Raw genomic sequence first — 15,194 nt, forward strand, 5'->3', positions numbered from 1 at the left:
TTTTAGAATTGGAACCATATTGAGGTGATGTTTTGTAGGAAAACAATGAATGAAATTCATTGTACATTTACCCTGTGCCAACCAGCATCATGGTCTTTGGATGTCTCTGCTTTTTTTTTTTCTCATCTGTTAAATGAGGGAGTGGAGTTAGATTGGGTGTATAAAACCCTATAGATCCAAACTTTTCCTTATTATAATAAATATTTTATACTATTCCCCACTATCTAAAAATGCAGAAGCAATATAATCTCTTTGTACACATAATTTAGCAGAACTCAATATAATATCCTATCCATACTATAAGGCAGAAATAAAGAGAAATCAATTTATAATTAGATAATGTGTTTTATATGATGTTCTGGCCTAGATACACTAGAAGACATAATGAAGCAGACAGAAGCTTGTACTTACTTAAAATGAGTAAGTTCACATTTGAGAGGAGTAGTTCAGAAACCACTCCATGTAAGAAGTACACAGAGATGAAAGCCCAGGAGTCTGGATGTGGACACTAGAATTAAAAAAAAAAAAAAACAATGTTAGGATAAGTAATAACAGAACAGACGGATTTGTAGGTAATAAAAGAGAAAGGGAATGGAGAAAATAAGACAGTAGGACACTTTGACAGTTTTTGCTATGGCTTTGTAAAATGTTTATTTAAGCTTGATGGCATCACTGCTTAATTCCTAAAGAGAAAAATATTGGCAGAATGAGCAAATTGATAGTTTAAATACCATGAGGAGGTAAAGGGAGTAGAATGTGTGAAGAGATTGCTGTTTTTTAAGGCGATCAGGAGACTTTCCTCAAGTGTTGGAAGATCACATAAGGCCCAGGAGGATCCTAAGGGAGTGTGGTTAAAATGTGGATGTGTCTGTAAGAAGACCAGCCCAAGAAGGTTGCAGGAAAACATGGCAGTGGTGGAAGGTGAGGTCAAAGAGGTGCCACAGGAAGTGATCATATAGGGACTTGAAAGCCACCACAAGAACTTTCAACTATTATCTTACTGGGGAACCACTGGAGTTATTGTGCTGAGAAGTAACATGATAAGACTTGCATTTGAACAAAAGCCTTTCTTTCTTACATTCATTCAGAATAAATAGGTTCCAACAAAATAGAGTGTAGGATTACAAGAGAAGTAGGTAAACCAGTTAGACTGAGTAGGAGGCTTTGTCAATACTTCAGGCGAGAGAAGATGGTGGCCTGTGTTTTAGTGGTAGCAGAAGAGGAGCTAAGAAGTGGCTGAATTAGAGATACACTCTTGAGTAGTTTGAAGAACAGACCAACTATTTACTGAGCGGGGAAGACTTAAGGAGCAGCAGGCTGTGTGTAGGAGGGAAAGCAGCAGTTTAATTTTGGGAATGCCACATTTGAGATGCATTTTAGGCATTGAAATGGTGAGTGCAAAGAAGCAATTAGATAAAGGAGTATGGAGTTGAGAAAGAAGTCTGGTCTGGGTGATACAAATTTTGGATTCATCAGTGTAAAGATGGTATCTAAAGCAAGGAAACTGCATGAGATCATTAAGACAATGAATGCAGAGAGGAAAAAGAAGTCAGAAGATGGAGTCCTGAAGTTCACGGACGCTGAGAAGGGTAGCACAGAAGTCGAAGGGGAATCAAGAGAGCGCCATCCTGGAAATCAAATGAAGAAACATGCTTTCAGATCACCTGTGTTCAGGGTTTCTGGTTGATTAAGGCAAGGACTGATTTGGCAAACTGGGATTAGTAACAAGTCTTTTGTGTGCTTCGCAAAAAAATTTGTATATAATAGCAAAGATAAAAGTCTTAATTGAGCTCAAAAGAGAAACGAAAGTTAAGACAGCCAAGTGTAGATCCTCTTTCGTAGAATTGTGCCATTAGGTTGTACGGGAAGAGTAGAGTAATATCCAGAGGAGGAAGAAAGGCCAGGTGAGTTTTGTTTGATACATAATTTTTAAGATGCAAGCTTACAGAATTTATAGATGGGAATAATCTCCTAGGACAGTGTCGCTCCAATAAAACTCTCACTAGATAGAAATGTTCCATCATCTGACTCTGTGCTCTCCTCTAGGGTCACCATTCATCACAAGTGGCTATTGAGTACTTGAAATGCGGCTAGTATGACTGAGGAATTGAGTTTCAAATTATATTTAATCGTAGTTAATTTAAATTTCAATAGTCACATGTGTTCATGCTGAATTGGACAGCAGAGTTCTAGAGAGGAAAGTTGGTGAACAAAAGACAAGTCAGTTGCTTCAGTGAGGACCTTCAGTAGCTCAAAGTGGAAGGGCTCTCATACATAGATAGCACAGCTGGCCTTGATAGGGGCGTGGGCAGTTGGTTAGTTGTAATGGAAGGGAAGGCATGTGAGTCCAGATACAGGCACATGGGTAGACGTGGTGGTGGCTTATAGACTTGCTCTACTGATCACTTTTATGTTTTCAGTGAAATGAGAAGCAAGATCACTAGGCTGTATAAGAAGGTGTGGAAGCAATGTTGGAATAGTAAAGAGAGCAGTAAGGCAGGGAATAGTGACACCTAGCTTACCTAAGGTCCTCTTGAGATTAGTGGTCATGGATTTAGAAAGACACCAGTGGGCATCCATATTCAGGGGGCCCTGCAGGGTACTATTGTTTACTACCTGGAGTTAACACTTGGCTGGAAAAATTAATCAAGGGATAAGGGGCAAGAAAGAGATTATAATGATGCTGTGTGGTGTCCAAGCTAGATAAGAAGCAAAATGAGAGCATGAGGTAGTAGAGGACAGTGAAAAGGTGGAAGATGAAGGAATTGCAGAATATTTTAAGCATGTTAAACATATCACTTAAAATGGAGCTACTGAAGATGATATCTTAGGTGTTTCATTCTGTCATCAAAGATCCAATTTTTTTTTTTTTTTAAGTTTGTCTTGTTAACAGTTTTGGGAAAGTCTTGTATCCTTTTTCATGGGGTTGTTTCAGGATTCAAAATCTGAAGCACCACTCTGGATAAATATGTCCAATGTTTAAAATACTTTTAAAAAATGGCAGATTTCCAGTTTCTACCAAGTTTGTGACACTTCAACATATGCTTCATCTTTTGAAAGTTTTGCACCCTCTACTCAGAACCCCATAGGTCAAATTAATATTGTTAATTATTTTCACATATTACCAAGGAGTATCCACATCTTTTGACAATAAGATCTTGTTTAAATCATTATTTTCAGAAATGAGTTATTTGCTAAGCCTTGAAAGTCTCTGGATTGTACAGAGTTCTCCTCTGTTTTCTCATGCATATCTGGAGTGTAATCCTTTTCTGACTTACTCACATGCAGATAGTGTCCTCTATTTTGCATTGTTTGAGTCTAAAAACATAGGTAGATTAATAGATAAAGCTTTGTGAGATAAGAAGTAGTATAGTACTTAGCTCTGTTGTATGCCTTTTGCATTTAAAATTAGGACTCAAAATCGTAACAAAATCAGTAGCTTAAATTTAAATTCTGGGTTCCCAACCTGCTCTTCTAAGAAGAGTCCATCTTATATCTACGATCTCTCAAACACTTAATGGTATAAACTCAGGACCCTTTTGTTATTGTCAAGCCTTGTGTAGCAAGTATGAATCTTAGACTACAACCTTAAGTATGTAGGAAAATCCACATCCCTTAAAAAAAAAAAACAGTAAATATATAAATCTGATTGTACTCCTTATTCCCCTAGAGTTTCATGAGATTTAACTTCAGACATAAATGAGGCATCTCAATTTCCACCACCCGTCTCCCAGATACTTCTATGATCCTAAGAGACATATGCAAAAGAAAATATTTGAAGAATGTTCCTCTGATCTTGCAATCCCTGAAAAACCTATTTTCCAAGCCCACATGGTCTGTGTAAGCCAGAGCTGCATGCTTGAAGCACAGAAATCTTTGCCAAGTTGGAAACTCTGGATCTTGTGTCTAACTTTCCTAGATGTAAAATACAACCATTGTCCCAGGGTCCTGTCACCTTTCTGGGGATCTAAGAGATGTTCAGGATTTTCATTCCTAGTGAAAAACTCAGATCTTACTGCCTTTCCTTGTCTTGGATAATGTACCTTCTCTTCATTTCTCTTTCTTTTTAAAAACACTCTCCTGTTTCTTCTCCTCCATCAGGATTGCTAGGATAATCTCAGTTACTTCAGGTTTTTATAAAAAAAGAAGTCTTTAGATCTCTCCTTTAGATTCAATAAATCTAGAGCTCCCTGGGGCAAGAGACTACAAAGGGCACAGGGAGTTAAAACATATAATAATAATCACATAAAGCATCCCACCATACTTGAGAAGGACATCACCATGCTGACTAACCTTGGTCCTGAACTACTTATTATTCAGTTACCCATGTGCTGAGGGACAGCAACAAATACAGTACACTTTGGGATCCTAAGATATTGTTGGTCCTCACCCACAATTACTTACCTCATTAGTGTAATATCTTATCTAATTAGAGCTTCCCACCAAAATTCACCTTGGTATCCAGATGAACTCTTTCACCTGTGCCTGGAAGAAATAGAAGCAAACTCCTGAGATCTGTTCTTGCATGCCTGCAGGCCATACAATCTACTTTCCTAATGCCCTACTGACCTACAAACATTCCTGAGGTTCTCAGCCTTGCCATACAATCACCTAAGAAACAGTTACCCAAAAGATTCTACCCCAAAGAAGGAGAGATGTTTCTGCTTCACTGAGTTGTGCGTGATCTCAGTATAATGGTGTTTAGAATGAAGACAAAGGGAGCTCTGAGAAAGAAAAACTTCCTGATTCATGGGTCTCACAATGCAAACATAACAAAAGAAAAAAAATTATTTACACTTTGTGAAGAGTACAAACTCCTTGGCTCTTAAATTTCTTTGACATTACTCATTCTTGAGCTCCATGACCTGCCTTGAAGACAGTCCTGTCACATGCCCTCTGGGTCTTCTTCCTATGGTCTAGGTAAGGAAGAAGGCTCTGGATTCCAAATTTATTGGTTTAATTTCACATCCACTTTCCTATAGAAATTTCCAGAAATAAGAAGAAACTTCATTGGTTCCATTTTACTCTAGTAAATTTGTTTTCTACTGAGCCTATTCTTTGTTCCTCAATAGAAAACTTATTTCCTGACCTTCTGGGTAAAAGCAGGTTTTTTGCTTTTAGCATACTCATTCATTGTCCTAAGTGGTGTACTCTCTAGGTAGTTCATTTGATTTCCTGGGACTTACTTATTCTTTCTCATTGGGGTAGCTCAGACATTTAGAAAAGTAGCTCAAAGATATCAAACTAGAATGTTAAGTGATATCCTACTCAGCATCTTAAGAAGTTGGTTTATTGGGAAAGGTATATAAACATTGCCATATTTTGTATTTTCTTCTTATTCTTCCTCCTCCTGTTGTTGTTTATTGTTCTTCTTCCTCCTTTTCTCTTCCTCTTCTCCTCCCTCCTCCTCTTCCCCTTCTGCTGCTGCTTCTGCTTTTTCTTCCTTTTCTTCTCCTCTTCCTCCTCATTCTTTCTTCTCACCACCTTCTTCTTTTTCCTTTTCTTACTCTTTCTCATTTTCTTCTTCTCCATCTTCCCTCCCTCTTCCTCTCATTCCCCTTCTTATTCTTCAGTTTATCCGTTTCCGCTAGAGTTCATGGAAATCTACATTTCTATATAGGGCAGTGATAATGGGGAGGGGGGCATCCTTTACTAGAGGAAAGTGTAGGTAAATGGAACTTAGAATTTAGGAAAGTATTACTAGTTTCACAGTTTTAAATTAAATTCTCCAGTCTTGGAGTTTTATTGCCAGAAACAAATGACTTGTGTATGAATATCCTTGACCATTCTTTCAGGTGAGCCAATGTGCCTCTTGGATTCTAGATTATGAATTATACTGACTGGAATTTCTGTTGAGTCCATATGGTGAAACTGTTGCTAAGAGACAACGGTACGAAGACGAATGGTTCATGACACCTACAAGTGCATAAACTCATCATGTAGAATGGAAAATAGAAATAATTCAGCAGTGCCTGGGTGGCACAGTTGATTAAGTGTCTGCCTTCAGCTCAGGTCATGATTTTGGGGTCCTGGGATAGAGCCTTATGTTGAGCTCCCTGCACAATGGGGAGTCTGATTCTTCCCTCTCCCTCTGTCCCTGTCCTCCCCATCCCATCATGCTCTCTGTCTCTCTCTTCTCTCAAATAAATAAATAAAATACTAAAAAAGAAAAAAAAATAATTCAATCAATATTATAAAATAAAATAGTAGTATAAGAAACACTTTAGATTGAATGCTCACAATAAGTCATGAGGAAATGGAAGCATGTAGAGATTAAACAGCTAGACTGTACAGCAATAGGAGTTAAGTCAGGACTTGAACTTTACACAGCTTATGAGATAGCTCTTAAGGTTCTGAAGAAACACAAAGAAAGAAGGGCCTGAGGCTAAGGGGAAATCATGTTTCACCTTAGTCTGGAAGGATGAGTAGTAAACTGTGCATCCCAGAAGAACAAGATGTGTGTAAATACTTCACATAAAGCAAAGAGGGAAAGAGATGGTCCAATGGCTGAGAACAACATAGAAACTCTTAATATCTTATAGTTCAAACCTCTTCTTTTTCTGGTCCCATTGGTCAATACATGTGTTTCTATCACTCTGTCATAATTAGATAATTGACCAATAAACAGAATTGAAAAAAAAAACCCACAGAAATAGACGCCTGTGTGAACAGTTAATATGAAAGATATGGCATGCAATGGAGAAAGGTGCTGGGCCAATTGAGTATTTGTGCACAAGGTGATTAGATTGACTCTGTAGTGGATGCCAGCATGCTTGCTCAGATATCCTTTTCAGGGTAGTAGTACTAATTCTCGCTGACAACTCATAGCAGAATCCTTCCTCAGGAATTTCCCTTGGCTTAAGAAAACTGCCTTGCTCAAGGCTGTACCTCTTTGCTAGGAGAAGCACATTTTCAAAGACTGGTGAGTGTGGGGGTATAAATCTATCAATTTGAGGCATTTGGGAAGATTATCCCAGATCAAAAGCTCCCCCTGAAATCTGCTGAGGCCTCTGCTGTATCTGCTTCCCCATTCAGATTTAAGTTCAAGTTCTCCCTCTGTCCAATTCTGCTTCCTTCATGTTCTTCTGGGTGTTGTTCCTAAGAGCTTTCTCTGAGAAAACACAAGTGAGCAAATCACCAGCTTGAAGACTGTTTTTCAGGGAAGACCACCTATGATAGACTCATAACCCATGCCTACTGCAAAAATCAATTCCAGGTAAGTCTAAATGAAGGTACAGAGAGATGAAGTAATAGACACAAGGTTACGTATCTGAGAAGGGATAGGACTGGGATTTAAACCCAGGTAGTCTGGCTCTGGCATCCCCACTCTTAACCACTAATGGCAAAGAAAATAAACCAACTATAGCTGCATGGAACGTCATGGCTAAATTACACAAAGCTGTCAGGCACCAGAAATGTAAACAGAATGATTTTATTTATATAAAGTATTAAACTGGGCAAAATAGCTGTATTACCTAGGAATACAGGCATAAAGAAAGGTAAGAGAATAATTGTTGAGAAAACCAGAAAGTGGTTATGTGAGGTGAGGGAGCAGAGGAAGAGGCTAGAATTGAGAAGAATGTTCTGGGGCTGATATTAATGTACTATTTCTTGATCTGGGTGGTGGTCACACACATATTTACAACAATGTCTTAAACTATGGTAATAATGTTATAAACTATACATGTTCTTATTCACTTATTCTATGAATATGACAATTCTCTCTCTCTCTCTTTTTAAGTAAGAGGAAATACAGAAAGCCATTGTGGCGAGGAGTTGACAGTGGGGGAGAGCCCTGTGAAAGAGATAACAAGAGTCAGGGTCACAGAATTCTGTGTATATTGTTAACGTGCTTTTCAGTCATTAACCATGACATTTTATAAAAACCTTTCTAAGTTGTCTGCTTCTAAGCCAGGAACTCTGGAGTCCTGGTGGTCTAGAGAGGTGTTGCTTCTGATCTCTTCTGCTATGGAGCCATGGAAAGCTCAACAACCCAGCTCCCTCTGGAGCTTTGAGGCCCATGATTTAATCTGCCTGGACACCTTTCTCTCCTGCTTACATTTAGCACCTCAGAATCAACGTGTCTGAAACAGAACTCATCACTAGCAGGATGAGCTTCTAAAATTCTTTGCCACCCTCTCCTAGCACTGGGTTCATATTGGCCAAGATGACAAAGGAAAACAGACCACAAGAGTGTTAGTCTATGTAGCATGCAGGATTTGATAATCTTGGGGAACCACTTCTCTCCAGCATAGTTCTTGTTCTCCCTTTACTCCTCTGTGATCTGGTAGGGGGAAGTTGGAGAGGAAGGGCTGATAATGAGCCCCGCAGGAAGGGAACCACTACAAGTTCTGAGGAAGGAGTATACAAGGACAAATGGGCTTTGGGATAGGAGAAAACAGTAGGAGGAAGAAATATAAGATCTCTCACCCAACTCTAAGGGGATGACCAACTGGGTGAACCAAAGGTCAACAACTGTAAATCACAACAATAAGAGAAATGTGTGACCAAGGCAGTGGGATAGGGCCCAGAAGCCACTTTGGACTCCTGGGTTATTCCCAACTTATATTTTCCTTGTAATTTTTTTTTTTTAAATTTTTAAATATTTATTTATTTTTTTTTTAAATTTCTTTTCAGTGTTCCAGAATTCATTGTTTATGCACCACACCCAGTGCTCCATGAAATACGTGTTCTCCTTAATATCCACCACCTTTCATACCCTGCCCCTTCAAAACCCTCAACTTGTTTTTCAGAGTCCATAGTCGCTCATGGTTCACCTCCCCTTCCAATTTCCCCAACTCTCTTCTCCTCTCTATCTCCCCATGTCCTCCATGCTATTTGTTATGCTCCACAAATAAGCGAAACCATATGATAATTGACTCTCTCTGCTTGACTTATTTCACTCAGCATCATCTCTTCCAGTCCCGTCCATGTTGCTACAAAAGTTGGGTATTCATCCTTTCTGATGGAGGCATAATACTCCATAGTGTATATGGACCTCATCTTCCTTAACCATTCATTCATTGAAGGGCATCTTGGTTCTTTCCACAGTTTGGTGATTGTGGCCATTGCTGCTATGAACATTGGTGTACAGATCGCCCTTCTTTGTAATTTTTTTAGCTGTATTTCATACCAACATTTAAGCCATGTGCAATAAGGTCTGGGCTGTTCCAAGATATCTTTAATTGTGACAGTTCTAGGGGTCCCACATATATTTAGTTTACTAACTCTATAAACATGTGTCAAACCTCCAAATTTCTAAGCAGGGCTCTGAAAATCATGATAAAACATTTTTTTCTTCTCTTCCCTTTCTTTCTTTCTGTCCTTTTTAAAAAAGATTTTATTTATTTATTTGAGAAAGAGAGAACATGAGTGGGGGGGAGGGGCAGAGAGAGAGGGAGAAGGAGACTCTCCACTGAGCAGGGAGCCCAACACAGGGCTCAATCTCAGGACCCTAAGTTCATGACCTGAGCTGAAGGTAGTTGCTTAACCCACTGAGCCACCCAGGTGGTCCTAAAACAGTTTTTTTCTGTCAAGGAGCTCACACCATGAATGAGGAGACAGGTCTGTAGGTCTGTAGGCGAGGATGGTGCCCAGCTTTATTCAAGCTTTGAGTTAGACCCTAGGGACAAAAGAAAGGAGTACACATGGCCCCTGTCTTTAAGGAGTTTACCTAGAAGTTAAAATAAGTAATCAAGGCAGGGAAAGAGTGTCATATATTGTGTATAACTCTCTATTGAGAGTGTTGAACTTGGGAGAAGAGTTTTAGAAAGGAATTCTAGAAGAAATGATCGAAAAGCTGAGTTTTGAAAATAAGTAGTTATTATGATTATTTTGTATTTTGTGATCTTTTTGAAAAGTTTTTTCTTGATATTTACATTTTTTCCTCTCACACCTTTTATGGTATGCTATTTTGAACCCAGAAAGTGCATAATGAATTTGGGGAAAACGCTTTGGGAAGGAAGTGGGGTATAGCTTCAGCACTGAAGTCTTCCAGATGAGACATTTACACCCAGGGTACAAACACCTATTCCTTTCAAGTAAAATTTCTTGGGCAGCTAATGAAAGAATTGTTAAATTATGTCATGTTATAATAACATAGAACAATGGGGCATAATTAGGAAAAATGGAGAATATTGGCCTTGCCTTTCCTGAATCTTCAATGGATCTTTAAAAAAAAAAGTGCAAACATGAAGTAGACCCACTATTTGATGGTTTAGGAACTTAGCACACTGGCATTTGTTAAGTCGCTTAATTTGTTTGGTTTTAAGAAAAAAAAATTATTACCGTGAACGTAGAGAACAAAATTATATTTATTCATTGAAGAGTTTCTAAAGCATTGGAATTTCAACAGTGAAAAATTCATTTCCCAACTTATCACTTAAGAGACATCAAATAGCTCATGAATTAATATGCTGACAGCTACTGTCATTTTCTGGTGGGGAGCTTTCACCGTTAGGGCAAGAAGAGGCTGAATACCCATTGCTGTTATCCCATGCCTTGGGATATGTTTCCAAAGATCTGACGCTCATATTAATTTTATAGGAGTGAATGTCATTGGATTAAGTGGAGAGGAATCTACATGATTGAATAAGGAGTCAGACGATGGTCCCAGGAGTGTCTGCCATGCGTGACTTTCTCCTCTAACTTCTCTTTCTTGCATTCACGGACTTGGGAAATGCTGCTTCATGTTGTGTAGCTGCCTGTCAGGCTATGACTCAAGAAACTGAAATATTAGCCAAATGAAATGTTGCACAATTCGGGCTGCTCACTCATAGCACATACGATTTTAAATATGATCATCTGCCGGCTTTGAGACCCCAAAGGGGAGCAGAAATGAAGTAAGAGGTGAAGGAGTCTGACCTTGCCTGCAAAGGTCAACAGGATGTCAGCCGACTCGAGGCCAGACCGTGTTCCCCCTTCTAGTGAAATGGCAGGCATGACAAATTTATGCAAATACAACATGGAAAATAATTTCTTGAAGGCAATTTCTTTCTGCCAAATGTTTCCTTTTTTTTTTTTTTTTCCCCCTGCCTAGACTGTGGCTTATTTTATTTTAGAGTCTGGCTTTTCCAATTTTCCTACAAGCTAGGGCCAAGGGGTGTTGATTTCATAGAAAGGCCAAGGCCCTATAAACAGGGCTGGGGATAAGAGGCTCTGGGGCAGGGAGGTAGCACCAGGTAGTTTCATTGTCATTCTAGTCCTTTCTTTCCCATCTCTTCCCATCTCAGAGTCGTTAGGGTTCACTAAAGGAACAGTAGTTACCCTTGAATCCTGGGAGCAGAGGTGGCACTTGAGGGTGAAGCCACATCTTTATTCCAACTTCCAGTCAAAACCAACTCTCTCCTCTTGACTAATAGGATATGAACACTGATTCCTTAAAGTGAAAATGCAGTGGTCAATAATACATCAGGAAGTTTCATTACAATAAAATAAATATCCAGAAAAAAATAGTATTCCACAGTAGAAGAATTATAGTCTCTTGGTTCTATAGGAGCTCATTGTTAGTCAGCAAGTGTTTCCATGTGTCATTTAGAGCCCCTGAGTTCCACCTGCAAGACTGTATGAACATACTTGCCCCTTGGGGACTCTGTCTTCCACCTGCACTGTTCTCTATTGGGTAGCTCCATTTCCCCCCCTCAGCTATCAGTTATCTAGTTTTATCCATCCTAACAGCTCTCGTGGTGAAGGATGTTTGCCTTAGGAGTGTGTTCTTGTTGGACTAAATGGTGAAGGTGTTCTTTGGCTCCAACTAAATGTTTAGAAATGAAGTATTAAAAGATCAAGAACTTACTTCTCATGGATAAGCTTTCCTAGATGTCCTGAACCGGTGAAACATTCTGTGTCCCCAAATTACCATGTGTAGATTCCAAGTACAAATTAACAGGGACCAGCTTGGGGTTCCCACCTTCATTTCTCCTGGGAATGCTGTTCCAAGCAACAACCAAAGAAAGTCTCCTTGCCGGGGTATAATGTGTTAAATGGTCCTAAGTGAAGATGGAGAGAGATAACATTTTATGAGTATAAAGGGTCTAAAAAATAATCCATCCCAACTCTTTTGTGATGAGCGAGAGAAGGTTCAGAGAGGTTATTCATTCATAGCTGCTTGGTGGTGGTAGTCAGGTGCCTGGTTGCCACTTCTGGACACTATTAATTCTACCACGATGTCTGCTATGTTAACATCATTACAAAGACCACAAGAAAGTGCATTCAATCCAACAACAGGATATTAACTCCCCATGGTGTTGTGGGAAGTTAATAGCATATGGCTTACCACATGTTAATCAAAGACCTAGGCGCTGGATGCACCCCCAAAGACCCTGCTTTCTTGGAAGTCACTTTTATTGGAGAATAGATTGCAAGAAAAACAGTATTTGTGTTCTGGTTATGATCTTTAGTTGCCACACTGTACAATGAGCTAATTTCCACTGGAAGTGGCTAGCTGCAATGTTTTTCTACAAACATTTATGCATGTTGGCATCTGTTGCATTTCCAGGTTAAAACTTTCTGGCTGTATGAGTACAGGTCTGGGGTTAGCCATCCTGTTCTATAGTTCTGAAGTGTGGCCACAGTAACCTTAGCAGGTGCTTGGGCTACTTAGAAAGACTGCTAGAAAGGCAGTCATCAGAGGAACAACTACAAAAAGCCCAAACTGGAGTTTACCCAAAACTGATTGGGAAAATTTGTTTTACAATAATTACTATTTTTTTTCCTTGCTAAGGGGTGATAACGTCAGAGTTTCCTGCAAATATTTCTGTATTCAAAATGCTGCTTTGACAAACATTAATACAAGAGAAATATAAAATATAACACACTTATATATAAAATACATAAAATATAAAATACAAATAAAAAGGAGTTTGGGGAGCCAGGAAGAGATTCCGGCAGTGAAGTCACTGGCAGGTGGGGTCTCTGTGAAGAGGTGTCCCCCTAACCTGGCTGAAAAAGCCCTCTGGCCCTCCCCCTCAGAATTTTGCTGACTAAATTATAGATTAGGATACTGGCATTCCAGTGACCTACCATGATCTGTGGACCAGATTGACTGATTTTTTCTAGAAAGGAATTGTATCTATAAAATGACTTGATAATTTAGACAAAAGTAATTCCTCAAAGGGAAGTGATTTTGGTATTCAATACATAACATGTTAGGTATTCTTTCCTCAAGACGCAAGACACAATCCTGCCCTAAAATAGTTTACATTTTTGTTGGAAAGTTATCATGACAACTCCTGGTCCGCTATTCAAAGTTTAAGAGCTACTCTGAGGAGCACCACATCATGGCTGTCTGGGATTTCATGGGAAGTCATTGTCAGAATCCCATTCATATGAAGGAGAATTCCCTCATTAAAACGATGTATATTGAGGGCTACTATGAGCCAGGTACTAATCTGGACAATTACAACAACCCTGTCAACAAACCAACCTAGCTCAGGTACTAATCTAGACAATTACCACAGTCCTGTCAACAACCCGATCGAATTCCCTACTCTCATGGGAACTTAATTTTAGCAGAGACTTGGTTAGTTACTTGGATAGACCTCAGACTTCATATCCCATGATGCTTCACAGCACCCGCGATGGGCCAGGTGTTTGCAGCAAAGGGGCCGAGTCACCAGAACTATGTGGAAGATCCACTATGAGAAAGTAAGGAACGCGCGCCTATGACTTCTTCCTGCAATTTAAAATCTGTTGACGTTTCCTAGGCCAGAGTAATAATCCACAGACATAGGGCACTTCCAAGACAATTGCTTAGTAAAGAATCGATCACCCCGGTGTTGGCTGTCTGAGAACCCCTGAGGAAGGGAACGGACAGTGGGCCATCTGCTGGGTTCCAGCACAGGGGATCTGGTCCCCGACTTCTCAGCTCTGCACCTCAGCAGCCTTGTAAATACAATTAGGTTCTCGGAACTTCAGTTACCAATGATCTAAGTGCAAGCAGTCTGCAAAATCAAAATTATGACTCTGTGTGAGTGATTATAGACATATGTATTGATGTCTAAGTTATTGAATTTTGAGACGATAGAAGAGCAAAGGTTGCAAAGAGGGTGGAAATTCAAATTTACATTGAGAATCTGCTTTGGGCTGGGCAATGTGCTAGCTTTTTATGTGATTTTAGATACTTAATTTTTATACCAATCTTATGAAAAGATTTTATTGTTTATTTCTGTAGGTAAAATAGCTGAGTCTTAGAGAGGTACTTAGAGTCCCACAGGCCATGAGCTGAGAGGCTGGGAGATTCTACCTCTGAACAACTAGATTTTATAACTTGTGTTTTAACTGGACTAAGGATCTGTTCCTACCCAATAAATAAATTCCATCAAAGAATCTCCAAGGTAAGTGTTCAACTAAAATGCAACTTTCCTGAATGAAGGAATGATACCATCTTTTGGTCAGAGAAGACTTTTTGAAACTACAAAAATACACATGGATTATTTATCTTTTAAAAAAAATATCTTCTGGGATGCCTGGGTGGCTCAGTGGGTTAAGCGACTGCCTTCGGCTCAGTTTATGATCCCAGGATCCTGGGATCAAGTCCCACATCAGGCTCCCTATTCAGCAGGAAGTCTGCTTCTCCTGCTGACCTCTCTCCTCTCATGTTCTCTCTCATTCTCTCTCTCTCAAATAAACAAGTAAAATTAAAAAAAAATATTCTTCTGATATGATATTTACCATCATTCTTTCTGAAATTGGAAAACAATAGACTACTTCAGTAGAGGATTAGAGATTTAGTTTGGAACATTGCATTTATTTAGATTAGAGTTTAACAAAAATTGGTAGATTATTTATTTTAGAAGATTGGTTGGATCTCTGCCAATGTTCATAATAGTACCTACCACATAATGATATTTGTTATGTGGCCCAATGTTGGCTAAGGGCTTTACATTTATTTCAGTTTTCCTAGATCCTTTCCAAGTCTGAAGTTCTACTTCTCCATTTTCTAGATGAAGAAAAGCAGAGAATTGGGGGGATAAGGTTCTAGCACAGGAAGGGATGCCTCAACTGCTAGGTAATGCTCTGCTGCCTTTCCTCCTGACTCAGGATACCAACAAACGAATGATGATGAAAAAAATAGAGATTAGGCAAGATTTCTAAGGATTGGGTCCCCTTTGACGAAGGTCTAGTCTTCCTGATTTCTGCCATTGCTTAAGATATTCCAAAATGTACATCCCCATGTTTAGGTGAATAAGTATGAC

The 15,194-nt window shown here is 39.3% G+C and overlaps 1 long non-coding RNA gene across 1 annotated transcript; it reads right to left on the reverse strand.

The window, feature by feature from the left end:
- Positions 1-406: 406 nt before the first annotated feature.
- Positions 407-4,533, reverse strand: LOC123392059. The gene is made up of 2 exons (XR_006606733.1): positions 4,405-4,533; positions 407-508 (listed from the first exon to the last, which is right to left on the reverse strand). It is a non-coding gene; the product is annotated as an uncharacterized LOC123392059 (long non-coding RNA).
- Positions 4,534-15,194: the final 10,661 nt, after the last annotated feature.

Source organism: Mustela putorius, unplaced genomic scaffold (genome assembly GCF_011764305.1).
Source record: "Mustela putorius furo isolate JIRA1106 unplaced genomic scaffold, ASM1176430v1.1 tig00000430_pilon_pilon_pilon, whole genome shotgun sequence".
In the NCBI taxonomy this organism is placed as follows: Eukaryota; Metazoa; Chordata; class Mammalia; order Carnivora; family Mustelidae; genus Mustela; species Mustela putorius.